This window comes from Palaemon carinicauda, chromosome 10 (genome assembly GCF_036898095.1).
Source record: "Palaemon carinicauda isolate YSFRI2023 chromosome 10, ASM3689809v2, whole genome shotgun sequence".
NCBI classification, from domain to species: domain Eukaryota; kingdom Metazoa; phylum Arthropoda; class Malacostraca; order Decapoda; family Palaemonidae; genus Palaemon; species Palaemon carinicauda.
Genome location: NC_090734.1, coordinates 59,708,065 through 59,715,199, shown reverse-complemented (window position 1 = coordinate 59,715,199; position 7,135 = coordinate 59,708,065).

Here is a 7,135-nt window from a genome sequence, read left to right as displayed (position 1 = left end):
TAGTGCCAATATACTTATGCATACTATATAAAATAATTGTTTCTTTTAATGAATGGTAGCTTAGGTCTAAATATTAATTTCATACCAACGTTAATTATTCACAATACATTCAATTCTACATTAAGTGGTTAATGTTTTTTTATATAGTTTACAAATCTCTTTACATATAAGGCGTCGAGTTTATACATTCCATGACCAATATTCAAGTTGTTTTCAAAGGTTTCTTTTATGAAACTGGACTCTATGATGTTTCTTTCTACTAAGTTATTTGATTGAACCAATTTCTTTGCACCTGACCAATTAATAGGGTGATTTTTATCTCTAACGTGGGCAAAGAGTGCATTATTATCTTGAGCATACCTGACACTTTTCTTATGTTGTTCAATTCTCTTTTCTAGGGCTTTACCAGTTTGACCAATATAGTATTTTTCACAAGCATTGCATGGAATACGATATACACATCCCTTGGTAATGTCAGGAGAATTCTTTATTAAGGCTGTTTTTATTGTATTTTTACTCTTAAATGCTACATTTACATTGAAGTTTTTTAACAGTTGGGGAATTTCTTTAAATGAATCACAATAAGGTAGTACAAGTAAATTTTGTGTGTTATAGTTTTTTCTGTTATCATTACCGAAAAAAGTCTTTTTTGCTGTTCTTAGGGCATCATCTAATACAATTTCAGGATACTTTAGTTTTTTACCTATTGCTCTAATACCATTTATTTCGTCATCAATATATTCAGGGCTGCAGACTCGGAATGCTCTTAAAAACATAGAAGTAAATACAGATTTCTTAACTTTGTTGCCTTGGTTTGAGTAATAATGGACATATGCCGAGATATTCGTTGGCTTTCTGTATACACTGAACTTGAGACTATTATTACATCTATGTATGCGACAATCCAAAAAAGGTAGGGTACAATTATTCTCCAGCTCCATAGTGAAATTTATTGATGGTACCAAACTATTCAATCTAAGAAGAAAGTTATCTAAATTTTCATTTCCTGGCCGCACACATATTATGTCGTCAATATATCGAAACCATTTTACATTATTAGGTATGATGTTATTTACGATTCTGCTTTCAAAAAATTCCATGTATAGATTGCTCAATACTGGGGATAAAGGGTTTCCCATAGCCATACCAAAAGTTTGTGCATAAAATCTCCCATTGAATTCAAATTTACAATCTTTTATACATAATTTAATTAATTCTATTAAAGTGTGTATGGAGAATGGTAGATTCAATTGTCTATTATCTAATGTTTCAGATAAAAATTCCAACATGTCATCAATAGGTACTTTTGTGAATAGTGAGACTACATCAAAACTGACAAGCCTACAGGTACTGTTGATCTGTACTTCATTCAGTTTGTTAATCAAGTCTACATTATTTTTTATATTTGAATATGAGATGGTGCCAACTAAAGGATTGAGGATATTCACAAGGTACTTAGATAATTTATATGCTGCTGAACCTACAGAGCTAATTATTGGCCTAGCTGGATAATTTGGCTTATGAGTTTTAATAGTTCCATACATATATGGCAATGTTGGTGATATTGTACAAACCTTTTTTATCAGATCTTCATTCCCTTTTAATAACTCTTTCACTTTTTTGTTGTAACTACTATTCACAAACTCAATTGGATTTTTTCTTAATTCCATGTATGTGTTTTCATCACTCAAGAGGTTTTCCATTTTTTCTATATAATCATTTTTATTCAAGATTACCAGTGCTCCAGATTTATCGGCTTTTGTCAACTTAATATTTCTATCTTGCTTCAATTCGGCAATTGCTCTCTTGAATCTTTTTGGGCAATTTGGAACCACTGGTTTTTTTCATATTGCTGTATATAATACCCTTAATCATATTTACTTCTTCTACAGAAATATCACTGAATTTCTCCAGGTTACACACTCCATTTGTAATTTCTACACTATTCACTGCACTTGATGACATCGAAAAATTTAAACCGTATCCCAAGGCATACTTCACATTTTTATCTAGAATTTTATTTGACAAATTAACCACACATTCTGGATTAACGTTTGTAGTCCACGGGCTACTTTCTATCAGTGCATTGAGTTTCGTGTCATGCTTTTGTTTGAGTTTTCTATACACTTTTTCGTTCATTTCTCCATAGCAGAAACCTCGAAGTGAGTCTTTCCAATCCGTTGGTATTGAGGCTTCAAAATGTCTCCTTTTTCTTGTTAGGTCTTCAAACGCTCTTCGGTTTTTAATTTTCATTGAATTTATATGCTTTTCTAATATACTTCTCTGTATATCACCAAATGGTTGATCTTCTATTTCCAATAGGGATTTCGTTATCATGCATTTCGGAATGACTTGTTCCTCCCAGCATTCACGAAGAAACCGCAGGTGTTCTTTAGTAGTATGGGCGCGTGTGAGGGCGTCTGTAAATTCTCTAATAATATATACCAAGATAGGGAAAGTCGTACAGAAAGTCTGGAAGGAGTACGTGGTATCCATTTATGCGTAAAAATCACAGGAAAACGTGATGCTCAGATGCAGAAGAACCACAGGGAAAATGAAAATACAGAATATACACTTGAGTCCTGACTAGTTTCGTGATACTTCCTCAGAGGACTGATTTATTGAGAGAGGTTTCTTACATTTTATAGGGAAAGCAAAAGTACGAACATACATATAGAGATTTAGAGAACAATGACACTCCCTTACCCGCTACCTGGGCTGGACTCAGGTGTGCGTAGGAGGAGTCCGAAAGCTCGTTAGACACCTGCTAAAAAGGGTCATTTTTAGTGGCGGGTATATTCTTGTTTTCTTCTTATTTTACTTTCATTACAGTTATTTATATGTCAATGCGGTAGCCTTATCTATATAAATACATAAGCAAAACATACACAAAATTACAAATATATATACATATATATACATATACATACATACACATATATATATATATATATATATATATATATATATATATATATATATATATATATATATATATATATATATATATATATATATATATATATATACACATATATATATATATACACATATACATACATACACACACATACATATACATATACATACACATACACATATACATATATATACATACATACAGATACAAATACATATACATATACATAAATACTTACACATACACATACATATACACACACATACACATATACATATATATACACACACATATATACATGTATACATATATACACATACATACCTATGCATATATACATTTGTATGTATACAACATTAATATCATAAACATATAATCATGTATATATCAATACTTATATCTAGCATAACACTATATAGTGCCAATATACTTATGCATACTATATAAAATAATTGTTTCTTTTAATGAATGGTAGCTTAGGTCTAAATATTAATTTCACACCAACGTTAATTATTCACAATACATTCAATTCTACATTAAGTGGTTAATGTTTTTTTATATAGTTTACAAATCTCTTTACATATAAAGGCGTCGAGTTTATACATTCCATGACCAATATTCAAGTTGTTTTCAAAGGTTTCTTTTATGAAACTGGACTCTATGAGGTTTCTTTCTACTAAGTTATTTGATTGAACCAATTTCTTTGCACCTGACCAATTAATAGGGTGATTTTTATCTCTAACGTGGGCAAAGAGTGCATTATTATCTTGAGCATACCTGACACTTTTCTTATGTTGTTCAATTCTCTTTTCTAGGGCTTTACCAGTTTGACCAATATAGTATTTTTCACAAGCATTGCATGGAATACGATATACACATCCCTTGGTAATGTCAGGAGAATTCTTTATTAAGGCTGTTTTTATTGTATTTTTACTCTTAAATGCTACATTTACATTGAAGTTTTTTAACAGTTGGGGAATTTCTTTAAATGAATCACAATAAGGTAGTACAAGTAAATTTTGTGTGTTATAGTTTTTTCTGTTATCATTACCGAAAAAAGTCTTTTTTGCTGTTCTTAGGGCATCAACTAATACAATTTCAGGATACTTTATTTTTTTTACCTATTGCTCTAATACCATTTATTTCGTCATCAATATATTCAGGGCTGCAGACTCGGAATGCTCTTAAAAACATAGAAGTAAATACAGATTTCTTAACTTTGTTGCCTTGGTTTGAGTAATAATGGACATATGCCGAGATATTCGTTGGCTTTCTGTATACACTGAACTTGAGACTATTATTACATCTATGTATGCGACAATCCAAAAAAGGTAGGGTACAATTATTCTCCAGCTCCATAGTGAAATTTATTGATGGTACCAAACTATTCAATCTAAGAAGAAAGTTATCTAAATTTTCATTTCCTGGCCACACACATATTATGTCGTCAATATATCGAAACCATTTTACATTATTAGGTATGATGTTATTTACGATTCTGCTTTCAAAAAATTCCATGTATAGATTGCTCAATACTGGGGATAAAGGGTTTCCCATAGCCATACCAAAAGTTTGTGCATAAAATCTCCCATTGAATTAAAATTTACAATCTTTTATACATAATTTAATTAATTCTATTAAAGTGTGTATGGAGAATGGTAGATTCAATTGTCTATTATCTAATGTTTCAGATAAAAATTCCAACATGTCATCAATAGGTACTTTTGTGAATAGTGAGACTACATCAAAACTGACAAGCCTACAGGTACTGTTGATCTGTACTTCATTCAGTTTGTTAATCAAGTCTACATTATTTTTTATACCCGCCACTAGAAATGACCCTTTTTAGCAGGTGTCTAACGAGCTTTCGGACTCCTCCTACGCACACCTGAGTCCAGCCCAGGTAGCGGGTAAGGGAGTGTCATTGTTCTCTAAATCTCTATATGTATGTTCGTACTTTTGCTTTCCCTATAAAATGTAAGAAACCTCTCTCAATAAATCAGTCCTCTGAGGAAGTATCACGAAACTAGTCAGGACTCAAGTGTATATTCTGTATTTTCATTTTCCCTGTGGTTCTTCTGCATCTGAGCATCACGTTTTCCTGTGATTTTTACGCATAAATGGATACCACGTACTCCTTCCAGACTTTCTGTACGACTTTCCCTATCTTGGTATATATTATTAGAGAATTTACAGACGCCCTCACACGCGCCCATACTACTAAAGAACACCTGCGGTTTCTTCGTGAATGCTGGGAGGAACAAGTCATTCCGAAATGCATGATAACGAAATCCCTATTGGAAATAGAAGATCAACCATTTGGTGATATACAGAGAAGTATATTAGAAAAGCATATAAATTCAATGAAAATTAAAAACCGAAGAGCGTTTGAAGACCTAACAAGAAAAAGGAGACATTTGGAAAGACTCACTTCGAGGTTTCTGCTATGGAGAAATGAACGAAAAAAGTGTATAGAAAACTCAAACAAAAGCATGACACGAAACTCAATGCACTGATAGAAAGTAGCCCGTGGACTACAAACGTTAATCCAGAATGTGTGGTTAATTTGTCAAATAAAATTCTAGATAAAAATGTGAAGTGTGCCTTGGGATACGGTTTAAATTTTTCGATGTCATCAAGTGCAGTGAATAGTGTAGAAATTACAAATGGAGTGTGTAACCTGGAGAAATTCAGTGATATTTCTGTAGAAGAAGTGAATATGATTAAGGGTATTATATACAGCAATATGAAAAAACCAGTGGTTCCAAATTGCCCAAAAAGATTCAAGAGAGCAATTGCCGAATTGAAGCAAGATAGAAATATTAAGTTGACAAAAGCCGATAAATCTGGAGCACTGGTAATCTTGAATAAAAATGATTATATAGAAAAAATGGAAAACCTCTTGAGTGATGAAAACACATACATGGAATTAAGAAAAAATCCAATTGAGTTTGTGAATAGTAGTTACAACAAAAAAGTGAAAGAGTTATTAAAAGGGAATGAAGATCTGATAAAAAAGGTTTGTACAATATCACCAACATTGCCATATATGTATGGAACTATTAAAACTCATAAGCCAAATTATCCAGCTAGGCCAATAATTAGCTCTGTAGGTTCAGCAGCATATAAATTATCTAAGTACCTTGTGAATATCCTCAATCCTTTAGTTGGCACCATCTCATATTCAAATATAAAAAATAATGTAGACTTGATTAACAAACTGAATGAAGTACAGATCAACAGTACCTGTAGGCTTGTCAGTTTTGATGTAGTCTCACTATTCACAAAAGTACCTATTGATGACATGTTGGAATTTTTATCTGAAACATTAGATAATAGACAATTGAATCTACCATTCTCCATACACACTTTAATAGAATTAATTAAATTATGTATAAAAGATTGTAAATTTGAATTCAATGGGAGATTTTATGCACAAACTTTTGGTATGGCTATGGGAAACCCTTTATCCCCAGTATTGAGCAATCTATACATGGAATTTTTTGAAAGCAGAATCGTAAATAACATCATACCTAATAATGTAAAATGGTTTCGATATATTGACGACATAATATGTGTGTGGCCAGGAAATGAAAATTTAGATAACTTTCTTCTTAGATTGAATAGTTTGGTACCATCAATAAATTTCACTATGGAGCTGGAGAATAATTGTACCCTACCTTTTTTGGATTGTCGCATACATAGATGTAATAATAGTCTCAAGTTCAGTGTATACAGAAAGCCAACGAATATCTCGGCATATGTCCATTATTACTCAAACCAAGGCAACAAAGTTAAGAAATCTGTATTTACTTTTATGTTTTTAAGAGCATTCCGAGTCTGCAGCCCTGAATATATTGATGACGAAATAAATGGTATTAGAGCAATAGGTAAAAAACTAAAGTATCCTGAAATTGTATTAGATGATGCCCTAAGAACAGCAAAAAAGACTTTTTTCGGTAATGATAACAGAAAAAACTATAACACACAAAATTTACTTGTACTACCTTATTGTGATTCATTTAAAGAAATTCCCCAACTGTTAAAAAACTTCAATGTAAATGTAGCATTTAAGAGTAAAAATACAATAAAAACAGCCTTAATAAAGAATTCTCCTGACATTACCAAGGGATGTGTATATCGTATTCCATGCAATGCTTGTGAAAAATACTATATTGGTCAAACTGGTAAAGCCCTAGAAAAGAGAATTGAACA